The sequence below is a fragment of the Mobula birostris genome, chromosome 5 (assembly GCF_030028105.1).
Source record: "Mobula birostris isolate sMobBir1 chromosome 5, sMobBir1.hap1, whole genome shotgun sequence".
NCBI classification, from domain to species: domain Eukaryota; kingdom Metazoa; phylum Chordata; class Chondrichthyes; order Myliobatiformes; family Myliobatidae; genus Mobula; species Mobula birostris.
The window spans coordinates 91,764,997-91,779,827 of NC_092374.1; positions in this window are offsets into that span (position 1 = coordinate 91,764,997).

Below are 14,831 nucleotides of genomic sequence, written 5' to 3' on the forward strand. Positions count from 1 at the left end.
GTGAACCTCCTCTGGACCCTCTCCATGGTCAGCACACCCCATCTTAGATAAGATCGTAAGATATAGGAGCAGAATTAGGCCATTTGGCCCATCGAGTCTGCTCCACCATTTCATCATGGCTGATCCAATCTTCCTCTCAGCCCCAATCTCTTGCCTTCCCCTCCCCAAAATCCCTCATGCACCAACCAGTCAAGAATCTTTCAATCTCTGCCTTAAATATACATGAAGACTTGGCCTCCACAGCCTCCTGTAGCAAAGAATTCCATGGGTTCACCACTCTCTGGCTAAAGAGATTCTTCCTCATTTCCGCTCTCTTTTCTTTCTTTTATTAAGTTTAGATTATCAGATTATGAGGACACGCAGTCCTCATTTATTGTCATTTAGTAATGCATGCATTAAGAAATGATACAATGTTTTTCCAAAATGTTATCATGACAAACCAACTTAAAAACTAACAAAAACCACATAATTATAACATATAGTTACAACAGTGCAAAACAATATCGTAATTTGATAAGAACAGACCATGATACAGTAAAAGTCTCAAAGCCTGTCGAAAGTCCCATCATCTCACGCAGACGGTGAACCTCCAGCGCCGTAAACTTGCCAATGCAGCATCCTGGAAGCATCCGACCACAGTCCGACTCCGAGTCTGTCTGAAAACTCCGAGCCTCCGACCAACCCTCCGACACCGAGCACCGAGCACCATCTCTGCCGAGCGCTTCGACCCCGACCCCAGCAACAGGCAATAGGCAAAGCCGAGGATCTGGGGCCTTCCCCTCCAGAGATTCTCGATCGCACAGTAGCAGCGTCAGCGAAGCAGGCATTTCAGAAGTTTCTCCAGGTGTTCCTCTGTGCTTCTCACGGCTGTCTCCAACAAATCCGGATTGTGCACGGCCCCTAGTTAACACATACGATATCATTCCGAACGGCCGTGCACGCTGCATCGCGCCGCCATCTTCTCCTCCCTCCTGTTTCATGAACAATAGCTGGATCAGAAATGCTGATCAAGTCAACTCGTTCCCAAAGAGAACTCTGATAGGCCAATCAGATGGTTCACTGCTGCTCAGCAATAGAACACCAAAAAAAATCATATGTACGATTAAGAAACATTAAAAAAAATAGTAGAAATACTGAAGTCATGATGATCATGATGAAGTCTGCTGGAGAGAGACATTTATACACATGCTGTCCTCCATAATTCAAGGAAATTGAAGGATAAGGTTGCAGGGTGACAAAACGTGGCAGGAGGACATGGAACTAAAAACTAATCCCGACCGGGAGAAAACAGCACCCGTTCTTTCTGCACTGTTCTCCAGCAGTTTAAGGACTAAGTCCAGCCGGAACATAACTGTCCTTTGTTATTCAAATAACAAGCCATGGGTAACAAAGGACATTAAGGACATCCTGAACGCTGAAAAGAGGGCGTTTAGAGATGGAAATAGGGAGGAACTGAAGGCAATACAGAGGGACCTGAAAGCCAGGATCAGGGAGGCTAAAGACAGGTACAGGAGGAAGCTTGAGTGGAAACTCCAGCAGAACAACATGAGAGAGGTCTGGAGGGGGATGAGGACCATCACTGGGTTCCGGCAAACAAGCAACAGAGGAGCTGAGGGCAGTGTGGACAGGGCCAATGAACTTAACCTGTTCTTTAACAGATTTGACATTGTGACCCCTGCCCATCCCCCACATGAGTCATCTGTTGTCGACCCCCAACCAACACATATTCCACTCTCCCCTCCTACCCCTCCTCACAGTTCCCCACCCTGCTCTCATGACTATACCCCTTCCCCACACGAAACCACCACGCTGGGCTTTACAGCTGAACAGGTGAGAAGACAGCTGAAACGTCTCAACCCAGGCAAGGCTGCAGGCCCGGATGGTGTCAGTACCAGGGTGCTCAAAGCCTGTGCCCCTCAGCTATGTGGAGTACTTCGCCATGTCTTCAACCTGAGCCTGAGTCTCCGGAGGGTTCCTGTGCTGTGGAAGACGTCCTGCCTCGTCCCTGTGCCGAAGACACTGCGCCCCAGCGGCCTCAATGACTACAGAACGGTGGCATTGACCTCCCACATCATGAAGACCCTGGAGAGACTTGTTCTGGAGCTGCTCTGGCCTATAGTCAGGCCACACTTAGATCCCCTCCAGTTCGCCTACCAGCCCCGACTAGGAGTTGAAGATGCCATCATCTACCTGCTGAACCGTGTCTACGCCCAGCTGGACAAGCCAGCGAGTACTGTGAGGGTCATGTTTTTTGACTTCTCCAGTGCGTTCAACACCATCTGCCCTGCTCTGCTGGGGGAGGAGCTGACAGTGATGCAGGTGGATGCTTTCCTGGTGTCATGGATTCTTGATTACCTGACTGGCAGACCATAGTACGTGTGTTTGCAACACTGTGTGTCCGACAGAGTGATCAGCAGCACTGGGGCTCCACAGGGGACTGTCTTGTCTCCCTTTCTCTTCACCATTTACACCTCGGACTTCAACTACTGCACAGAGTCTTGTCATCTTCAGAAGTTTTCTGATGACTCTGCCATAGTTGGATGCATCAGCAAGGGAGATGAGGCTGAGTACAGGGCTACAGTAGGAAACTTTGTCACATGGTCTGAGCAGAATTATCTGCAGCTTAATGTGAAAAAGACTAAGGAGCTGGGGGGTAGACCTGAGGAGAGCTAAGGCACCAGTGACCCCTGTTTCCATCCAGGGGGTCAGTGTGGACATGGTGGAGGATTACAAATACTTGGGGATACGAATTGACAATAAACTGGACTGGTCAAAGAACACTGAGGCTGTCTACAAGAAGGGTCAGAACCGTCTCTATTTCCTGAGGAGATTGAGGTCCTTTGACCGTGGTAGGTCATGTTTGACCAATCTGTTGGAGTTTTTCGAGGAGGTTACCAGGAAATTGGATGAAGGGAAGGCAGTGGATATTGTCTACATGGACTTCAGTAAGACCTTTGAAAAGGTCCCGCATGGGAGGTTAGTTAGGAAAATTCAGTCGCTAGGTATACATGGAGAGGTGGTAAATTGGATTAGACATTGGCTCAATGGAAGAAGCCAAAGAGTGGTGGTAGAGAATTGCTTCTCTGAGTGGAGGCCTGTGACTAGTGGTGTGCCACAGGGATCAGTGCTGGGTCCATTGTTATTTGTCATCTATATCAATGATCTGGATGATAATGTGGTAAATTGGATCAGCAAGTTTGCTGATGATACAAAGATTGGAGGTGTAGTAGACAGTGAGGAAGGTTTTCAGAGCCTGCAGAGGGACTTGGACCAGCTGGAAAAATGGGCTGAAAAATGGCAGATGGAGTTTAATAGTGACAAGTGTGAGGTATTGCACGTTGGAAGGACAAACCAACGTAGAACATACAGGGTTAATGGTAAGGCACTGAGGAGTGCAGTGGAACAGAGGGATCTGGGAATACAGATACGAAATTCCCTAAAAGTGTCGTCACAGGTAGATAGGGTCGTAAAGAGAGCTTTTGGTACATTGGCCTTTATTAATCTAAGTATTGAGTATAAGAGCTGGAATGTTATGATGAGGTTGTATGTGTGTATGAGGCCGAATCTGGAGTATTGTATTCAGTTTTGGTCACCAAATTACAGGAAGGATATAAATAAGGTTGAAAGAGTGCAGAGAAGGTTTACAAGGATGTTGCCGGGACTTGAGAAACTCAGTTACAGAGAAAGGTTGAATAGGTTAGGACTTTATTCCCTGGAGCGTAGAAGAATGAGGGGAGATTTGATAGAGGTATATAAAATTATGATGGGTATAGATAGAGTGAATGCAAGCAGGCTTTTTCCACTGAGGCAAGGGGAGAAAAAAACCAGAGACATGGGTTAAAGGTGAGAGGGGAAAAGTTTAAAGGGAACATTAGGGGGGGCTTCTTCACACAGAGAGTGGTGGGAGTATGGAATGAGCTGCCAGACGAGGTGGTAAATGTGGGTTCTTTTTTAACATTTAAGAATAAATTGGACAGATACATGGATGGGAGGTGTATGGAGGGATATGGTCTGTGTGCAGGTCAGTGGGACTAGGCAGAAAATGGTTCAGCACAGCCAAGAAGGGCCAAAGGGCCTGTTTCTGTGCTGTAGTTTCTATGGTTTCTATGGTTTCTTTAACATCTGTCGGACGATGCTGAGGATGTTCTACGAGTCTGTGTTGGCCAGTGTGATCATGTTTGCTGTTGTGTGCTGGGGCAGCAGGCTGAGTGTAGCAGACACCAACAGAATCAACAAACTCATTCGTGAGGCCAGTGATGTTGTGGGGATGGAACTGGACTCTCTGACGGTGGTGTCTGAAAAGAGGATGCTGTCCAAGTTGCATGCCATCTTGGACAATGTCTCCCATCCACTACATAATGTACTGGTCGGGCATAGGAGTACATTCAGCCAGAGACTCATTCCACCGAGATGCAACACAGAGCGTCATAGGAAGTCATTCCTGCCTGTAGCCATCAAACTTTACAACTCCTCCCTTGGAGGGTCAGACACCCTGAGCCAATAGGCTGGTCCTGGACTTATTTCCTGGCATAATTTACATATTACTATTTAACTATTTATAGTTTTATTACTATTTAATTATTTACGGTGCAATTGTAATGAAAACCAATTTCCCCTGGGATCAATAAAGTATGACTATGACTATGACTAACTCACAAGTGCTCTTGAATGTCAGGTATTAACCCTACCTTCCAACAACCAAGCATTGCCAGCCTGGTCCCCTTCATGATAGCTTATGAAGAAGCAAGTGACTTCCCTCCCAGAGATGATTGGTGTTTGTGCACTCGTCTCTTGAAGGCTTGGACCCCATCGTCGCAGATGTTTCCAACCACAGCATCTGGAAGGCTGTTCCAAATTCTGATAGCAGAGTGAAGGAAGCTTCTATCCAGTGTTTAAGTTCTCGAACCAGGCATAGAAACAGCATGAGCAGGCATAGATACACTTGATCATGTGGTGCGCCGTCTCTCATAAGATGAAGGCAGCATGGTGCGAAGGTCTGCAGGGCTGTGGCTGGTGTGCATTTTGTATAGCACAGTAGCCGCAGCCACCTGTCGTTGCTGGTCTTAACCTCTCCAACCAGAGGAAACATCCCCTCATATCCACTTTATCGAGGTGATAGGTCTGATAGGTTTCAAGCAGATCACCCCTCATCCTTCTGAATTCCAGTGAATACAGGCCCAGAGCCATGAAATACTTTTCACATGACAAGCCATTCAATCCTGGAATCATTTTGGTGAACCTCCTTTGACCCTCTCCAGTTTCAGCACATCCTTTCTAAGATAAGGGGTCTAAAATTGCTCACAATAATCGAAGTGAGACCTCACCAGTGCTTTATAAAATTTCAACATTACATCTTTGCTTTTATATTCTAGTCCTCTTGAAATGAATGCTAACATTGTATTTGCCTTCCTCACCACAGACTCAACCCACAAATTAACCTTTAGGGAATCCTGCACAAGCACTCCCAAGTCCCTTTGCACATCAGTTTTCTTCTGTATTTTCTGTCCATTTAGAAAATAGTCAACACTTACATTTCTTCTACCAAAGTGCATGACCATACATTTCCCAACACTGTATTCCATCTGCCATTTCTTTGCGCATTCTCCTAATCTGTCTAAGTCCTTCTGTAGCCTCTCTATTTCCTCAAAACTACCTGCCCCTCCACCTATCTTCATATCAAAAGCAAACTTTGCAACAAAGCCATCAATTCCATCATCCAAATCATTGAAATATAATGTAGAAAGAATCAGTCCCAACAACACACACCCGTGTGGAACACTACTAGTCACCAGCAGCCAGCCAGAAAAGGCTCCCTTTATTCCCACTCTTTGCATCCTGCCAAGCAGCCACTGCTTTATCCATGCTAGAATATTTCCTGGAATACCATGGGCTCATGGCTTGTTAAACAGTCTCATGTATGGCACCTTGTCAAAGGCCTTCTGAACATCCAAGTACACAACATCATGCGATTCTCCTTTGTCTATCCTGCTTGTTATTTCCTCAAAGAATTCCAAGAGGAATTCCCTTGAGGAAACCATACTGACTACAGCCTATTTTATCATGAGCCTTCAAGTACCCTGAGACCTCATCTTTAATAAGTGACTCCAACATCTTCCCAACCACTGAGGTCAGACTAACTGGTCTATAGTCTCCTTTCTTCTGCCTCACTCCCTTGCAGAATGGGGTGACATTTGAAATTTTCTAGTTTCCTGGAACCATTCCAGAAATCTAGAGATTTCATTACTAATGCCTCCACAATCTCTTCAGCCACCTCTTTCAGAACCCTGGGGTGTACACCATCTGGTCCAGGTGACTTATCTACTTTCAGACTTTTCAGTTTCCCAAGAACCTTCTCTCTAGTTATGGTAACTTCACACACTTCATGACCCCTGACACCTGGAACTTTCACTATACTACTAGTCTTCCACCATGAAGACAGAAGCAAAATACTTATTCACTTCATCTGCCATTTTATTGTCCCCATTACTAACTCTCCAGCATCAATTTCCAGCTGACCGATATCCACTCTTGCCTCTTTTTCACTTTGAGTAACCAAAGAAAGTTATGGTGACTTCTTTAATATGATTGGCTAGCTTAATTTCATATTCTATCTTTACCTTCTTAATGACATTTTTTGGTTGGCTTCTGTTGGTTTTTAAAAGCTTCCTAATCCTCTAACTTTTCACTAATTTTTACTCTCTCATATGCCCTCTCTTTGGCTTTTATGTTGGCTCTGACTTGTCTTGTTAGCCACGGTTGTGTCATCTTTCCTTTAAAATACTACTTCTTCTTTGGGATGTATATATCCTGTGCCTTCCGAATTGCTTCCGGAAATTCCAAGCATTGCTGCTCTGCCATCGTCCCTGCCAAATTTCTTATATAACCATGTAACAATTACAGCACGGAAACAGGCCATCTCAGCCCTTCTAGTCCATGCTGAACTCTTACTCTCACCTAGTCCCACTGATCTGCACTCAGCCCATAACCCTCCATTCCTTTCCTGTCCATATATCTATCCAATTTAACTTTAAATGACAACATCAAACCTCCCTCAACCACTTCTGCTGGAAGCTCGTTCCACATAGCTACCACTCTCTGAGTAAAGAAGTTCCCCCTCATGTTACCCCTAAACTTTTGCCCTTTAACTCTCAACTCATGTCCTCTTGTTTGAATCTCTCCTATTCTCAATGGAAAAAGCCTATCCACGTCAACTCTATCTATCACCCTCATAATTTTAAATACCTCTATCAAGCCCCCTCTCAACCTTCTATGCTCCAAAGAATAAAGACCCAACTTGTTCAACCTGTCTCTGTAACTTAGGAGATGAAACCCAGGTAACATCCTCATAAATCTTCTCTGTACTCTCTCTATTTTGTTGACATCTTTCCTATAATTTGGTGACCAGAACTGTACACAATACTCCAAATTTGGCCTCACCAATGCCTTGTACAATTTCAACATTACATCCCAACTCCTATACTCAATGCTCTGATTTATAAAGGCCAGCATACCAAAAGTTTTCTTCACCACCCTATCCACATGAGATTCCACCTTCAGGGAACTATGCACCATTATTCCTGGATCCCTCTGTTCTACTGCATTCTTCAATGCCCTACCATTTACCATGTATGTCCTCTTTTGATTAGTCCTACTAAAATGTAGCACCTCACACTTATCAGCATTAAACTCCATCTGCCTTCTTTCAGCCCACTCTTCTAACTGGCCTAAATCTCTCTGCAAGCTTTGAAAACCTACTTCATTATCCACAGCTCCACCTATCTTAGTATCATCTGCATACTTACTAATCCAATTTACCACCCCATCATCCAGATCATTAACATATATGACAAAACAACATTGGACCCAGTACAGATCCCTGAGGCACACCACTAGTCACCGGCCTCCAATCTGACAAACAGTTATCCACCACTACTCTCTGGCATCTCCCATCCAGCCACTGCTGAATCCATTTTACTACTTCAATATTAATACCTAACGATTGAACCTTCCTAACTAACCTTCCGTGTGGGACCTTGTCAAAGGCCTTACTGAAGTCCATATAGACAACATCCACTGCTTTACCCTCATCAACTTTCCTAGTAAGCTCTTCAAAAACTTCAATAAGATTTGTCAAACATGACAAATCTTCTCCAATCAATTCTGGCCAACTCCACTCTCATGCCTCTGTAATTCCCTTTACTCCACTGTAGTACTGATACATCTCACTTTAGCTTCGTCTCAAATTTCAGGGTGAATTCAATCATACTACAATCACTTGCTTCTAAGGGTTCTTTTACCTTGAGCTCTCTAATCAATTCTGGTTCATTGCACAACACCCAATCCAGAATAGCTGATCCTCCAGTGGTCTCAACCACGAGCTGCTCTAAAAAGCCATCTCATAGACACTCTAGAAACTGCCTCTCCTGGAATCTAGCACCAACCTGATTTTCCCAATCTACTTGCATTTTGAAGTCCCCATGACTATTGTTACATTACCCTTTCGGCATGCATTTTCCATCTCCCGTTATAATTTGTAGGTCATATCCTTACTACTGTTTGGGGTTTGTATACAATTCCCATCAGAGTCCTTTTACCCTTGCAGTTCCTTAGCTCTATCCACAATGATTCAACACCTTCTGATCCAATGTCTCCTCTTTCTAATGATTTGATTTCATTTTTTTCCAACAGAGCAACACCTCCACCTCTGCCTTCCTGCCTGTCATTTTGATACAATGTGTATCCTTGGACATTAAGCTCCCAAGTATAATCTTCTTTCAACCATAATTCAGTGATGTCTACAACATCGTACCTGCCAATCTGCAACTGTGCTGCCAGTTCATCTACCTTATTCTGTATACCGCACACATTCAAATATAACACCTTAAGCCCTGTATTCACCTTTTTCAATTTTGTCCACCTTTTACGTTGCAGTTCATCCTGTTGACTGCAATCTTACCCTCTCAACAGACTCTCATCACTACACACTGCCTCTATAAACCAGCTAACATCTTCAGCACTATTATCTACCTTTTCTGTGAAATTTAGGCAGCTCAGGACACTAGTCACACCATGCTCAACCTTTTGATTCCTAACTTTGTCTGAGGTCTTACAAGCATCTGCCTCCACAGCCTCTCCACTGACTGTTCCCATCCCCCTGCAACTCTACTTTAAACCTCACCCTGCAGTATTAGTAAACTTTCCTCCTGAGATATTAGTCCACCTCCAGTTCGGGTGCAAAGCGTCCCTTCTGTACAGGTCCTATCTTCTCTGGAAGAGAGCCCAATGATCCAAAAATCTTATGCCCTCCCTCCTACACCAACTCCTTAGCCACGTGTTAAACTGTATAATCTTCCCTAGTTCTGACCTCATTAGTACGTGATGACAACCCTGGAGTTCCTGCCCTTGAACTTAACACCTAACTCCCTGAACTCCCAATGCAGAACCTCGTCACTCATCCTACCCATGTCATTGGTAGCTATGTGGACCATGACTTCTGGCTGTTCAGCCTCCTGCTTAATAATGCTGAGGACTCGATCCGAGATAACCCAGATCATTACACCTGGGAGGCATCATGCCATCCGAGAATTTCGTTCTGGCCCACAGAACCTCCTGTCCATTCCCTTAACTAACAAATCCCCAATCACCACTCGCACCTCTTCTCCCTCCCCTTCCTGAGGCACAGAGGCAGACTCAGTGCCAGCAACCCGACCACTGTATCTTTCCTCTGTTAGGTCATCCCCACTGACAGTATCCAAAGTGATATACCTCTTGTTGAAGGAGATGGCCGCAGGGATACTCTGCACTGGCTCCCTAACCCCTTTCCCCTTCCTGACTGTCACCTAGTTTCCTGTGTCCTGCACCTTGGGTGTAACTACCTCTCTGTACGTCCTGTCTATCAACCCCTCAGCCTCATAAATGATCCGGTTCATCCAGTTCCAGCTCCAACTTCTTAACGCAGTTTGTTGGAAGCTGCGGCTGGATACACTTCTCGCAGTTGTAGTCATCAGGGACACTGGAGGTCTCCTTGCCTTCCCATATCCCGCAAGGTACCTAAAACTGCTGACAATACTCCAAGTGGAGTCTGACCAATGCCTTATAAAGCCTCAGCAATATACCCTGGCTTTTATATTCTAGTGCTCCTGAAATGAATGCTAACATTGCACTTACCTTCCTCACCAATGACTCAAGGGCAAATTAATTATCAGGGAATCCTGCACAAGGACTCTCAAGCCCCTTTGCACTCCTGATTTCTGTATTGGCTCCCAGAATGGAAAATAGTCTGCTCCTCTATTCCTTCTAAAAAAGAGTGCATGAACATTACTTCCTTACATCACATTCCATCTGCCACTTCTCTGCCCATTCTCCTAATTAGTCCAAACCCTGCTGCAGACTCCCTAGTTCCGGAACACAAATGTGCCCCGACACCAATCTGGAGTGAGTGCAGAAATTATTTGGGAGGCTGTTGCCAAGATTTGAGGGACTGAGTTATAGGGAGAAATTGGACAGGCTGGGACTAAATTCTTTGGAGTGTAGGAAATGAGAGGTTTCACAGACCTTATAGATCTTCTAGAGGTGTATAAAAAGCACACAGATCAGGTGAGTGCACACAGTAACGAACACACAGATCAGGTGAATGCACACAGTAAAGAACACACAGATCAGGTGAGTGCACACAGTAACGAACACACAGATCAGGTGAATGCACACAGTAAAGAACACACAGATCAGGTGAATGTACACAGTAAAGAGCATACAGATCAGGTGAACGCACACAGTAAAGAACACACAGATCAGGTGAATGCACACAGTAACGAACACACAGATCAGGTGAATGTACACAGTAAAGAACACACAGATCAGGTGAATGCACACAGTAAAGAGCACATAGATCAGGTGAATGAACACAGTAATGAACACACAGATCAGGTGAATGCACACAGTAAAGAACACACAGATCAGGTGAATGAACACAGTAAAGAGCACACAGATCAGGTGAATGAACACAGTAAAGAACACACAGATCAGGTGAATGAACACAGTAATGAACACACAGATCAGGTGAATGCACACAGTAAAGAACACACAGATCAGGTGAATGAACACAGTAAAGAGCACACAGATCAGGTGAATGCACACAGTAAAGAACACACAGATCAGGTGAATGCACACAGTAAAGAGCACACAGATCAGGTGAATGAACACAGTAAAGAACACACAGATCAGGTGAATGAACACAGTAAAGAGCACACAGATCAGGTGAATGAACACAGTAATGAACACACAGATCAGGTGAATGAACACAGTAAAGAGCACACAGATCAGGTGAATGCACACAGTAAAGAACACACAGATCAGGTGAATGAACACAGTAAAGAGCACATAGATCAGGTGAATGCACACTGACTTTTTCCGTCAAGGTTGGGAAAATCAAGAACTACAGGGCACAGGTTTAAGGTGAGAGGGGAGAGATTTAATATGAACCTGAAGGGCAACTTCTTCAGCCAGAGGGTATTAAGTATGTGGAATGAGCTGTGGGCAGGTACATTAACGTTTAAAATGAATACTTGGACAGGTACATGGAGAGGAATGGTTTGGGGAAATGGACCATATGTTATTGGACTCTTGGTTGGCATGTTTGGGGTGGGTCAAAGGAGCAGTTTCTATGTCCTGAACAGTCTCAACCCCCATTTCAAGTGGGGGGGGGGAAACATCCCTCTATCTGAATAGTGACAGATATAAGATGCCATAAAGGATTCAACAAGATGATCTCAAGATTCTAAACTCTAAGCAGACTGGGCCTGTGCTCCAGAACTTAATTCTCGGTCAAACCACCACGTCCAAAGTGGAGTTTGGTGTCTTTGGATAGCAAGACCAAACCTGACCACTCTGTGGTTTCACTGGGTTTAATGTAAGCTGTCTCCTGTGCTCAAATCCTCCCCATTAAAGACCAACGCATCACTATCACCTTCCCAGTTGCTTGCGGGATCTGTACATTAATCTACGTTGGAAGCCCATTGCTCACTCACGACAGAGTACTCCACCTTCCTAGCTTGCTTCTCAGTGGATATCCTTCTACACTGTATTCCATATCTTCACCTCCCTCCCCATCCCACTCCCCGCAGGGATTGCTCTGCCCGTGATTCCCTTGTCCAATCGTTCCTCCCCACTAGTCTCCCTCCCAGCACTTATTCCTGCAAGTGGCCAAGATGTCACACCTGCCCATTCACCTCCTCACCTTCATTCAGGGCCCCAGACAGTCCTTCCAGGTGAGCCATCGCTTCACCTACAAATCTGCTGGGGTCTTTTGTACCCCGTGCTCCCAACGCACCTCCTCTACATTGCAACCAGACCTCTCGTAAAATAGTGTGGGGGGAGGGTGCTTCGTTGAACACCTCCGCGTGATCTGCCAAAAGCAGAACTTCCTGGCGGTCAAACATTTTAATTCCCATTCCTGTCGCAACATGTCAGTCCACGGCCTTCTCTTCTGCCAAGATGAGGCCACCCTCAGGGTGAAGGCAGACATCCCATCTCTCCCGGAAGTTCCAGGAGTCTCCCGCATATTAATAGTGGCTCCCTGATGTCCGCAAATTATATACAATATCACGGAAATCAATTTTTTTGACAGCGAGCAAGCGAGAGCATGAGAGAGACCACGAGAGAGAGCGAGAGAGTGTGAGAGCAAGCGAGAGCGTGCCATGACAGAGTGTTCCAAAAAAAGAAAATATAAAACGTACGTCACCCCTGACTGCACTAAAGTGTACCCCTGCCTAATAGGGGTCAAAATAATGACAGTGTTGCTCACTGCACTGTTTGCAACAGTGACTTTTCTATTGCCCATGGTGGGTTAAGACTGTAAAAGACGTGTTGAGGTGAGTTTAACAGGTGTCATTCATTCATTAGCATAGCTAACGTTATTTAAACTAGCTGGCTAGCTGCTAAGGAGCTACTCTATTGCAGACATCCCACCTCTCCTGGAAGTTCCGGGAGTCTCCTGCAAATTGATGATGCTACCTCCCTGAAATGAGTTTTTGCAGGGTGGGATGTCTGTGAAGGAACACTACCTTTTATTCCATCTGGGTAGCCTCCAACCTAATGACATGAATATCCATTTCTAGTTCTGGTAAAAAAATATTTCCCTCTCCCTCTTCTTCTATTCCCCACTTGACCCCATTACCTTTACTCACCTGCTTATCACTTCCCCACGTGTCTCCCCCCCTTCCCTCTCCTATGGTCCACTCTTCTCTCTCCAGCCCTTTACCTTTCCCACCCACCTGGCTTCACCTATCACCTTCCAGCTATTCTCCTCCCTTCTACCCGCTCCCACCTTTTTATTCTAGCATCTTCCCCCTTCCCTTTCAGTCTCGGCCTGAAACATCAACAGTTTATTCAGCTCCATAGACGCTGTCTGACCTTCCGAATTCCTCCAACAGGTTTTGTCTGTTGCTTTGGATTTCCGGCATCTGCAGATTTTCATCGTCTATATTCCGTCTGCTGTGCTCTCCTCTGTTGACATAGCCAACACTGCCACCGAGTGGAAAACAACATCAAAGAACAGCTCCTTCAACCCACTTATGTTCAGCTAACCCAATTTGCTTGTATTAGATCTGTATCTCTGTGTCTAAATTCCTTTTAAATGTTGTAATTTATCCACCTCTACCACTTCCTCTGGCAGCTCGTTCCATATATCCACCATCCTGTGAGTGGAAAAAATTGCCCCCCTTTAAATCTTTTCCCCTCTTGTCTTAAACCTATGCACTCTAGCTTTAGACTCCCCCTACCCTGTATGTCGTCGTCGTCTGAACCCTTAGTGCCTAGGTGGCACATGGGGCCTCACCCTATATGTGCCCCTCATGATTTTTTAAACCTGTATAAGGCCAACACTCAGCCTTCAAGCTTCCGGTGGTTCGGGCCAGTGTGTAGCCAGCATTATGTGAGCCAGTACTTGTGGCTGCTCCCAGCACAATCCATGCTGATCTTATTTTTCACAAACCACACATTTCCCTGTGTGTTTTGATGTACAATCTTTAACACAAGAGATTCTGCAGACGCTGGAAACCCAGAGCAACACACACACAAAATCCTGGAGGAACTCAGCACGTCAGGCAACATCTGTGATGGGGAAGAAAGAGTTGGTGTCTCGGCCCGAGGCCCTTCCAGCATTCTGTGCATTGCTGTTAATCTCCAATCCTACAAAACCTTTGGAGTATTTTTATTAACTCCCCCTCCCCCACACACTATGGGGGAAGATGAAATCCAGCCTCCTTCTTCTAAACTTAGTGGGTACAGGCCCAGAGCCTCAGTCCATTTATTCCCAGGATCATTCCCATGAACTTTCTCTGGACTCTCTCCAATGCCAGCTCATCTTTTCCCAAAACTGCGCACAAAACTCCAAGTATGTTCTGACCATGCCTCAGGATTACATTCTTGCTTTTACAGACTAGTCCTCTTGAAATGAACGATAACATTGGCATGCTGGCCTTCATATCAAGGGGAATTGAGTATAGGAGCAAAAAGGTCCTTCTGCAATTGTACAGGGCCCTGGTGAGACCACACCTGGAATATTGTGTACAGTTTTGGTCACCAAATTTGAGGAGAACATTCTTGCTATTGAGGGACTGCAGCGTAGGTTCACGAGATTAATTCCCGGGATGGCAGGACTGTCATATGTTGAAAGATTGGAGCAACTGGGGTTGTATACACTGGAATTTAGAAGGATGAGAGGGGATCTGATTGAAGCATATAAGATTATTAAGGGATTGGACACACTGGAGGCAGGGAACATGTTCCCGACGTTGGGGGAGTCTAGAACCACAGACCACAGTTTAAGAATA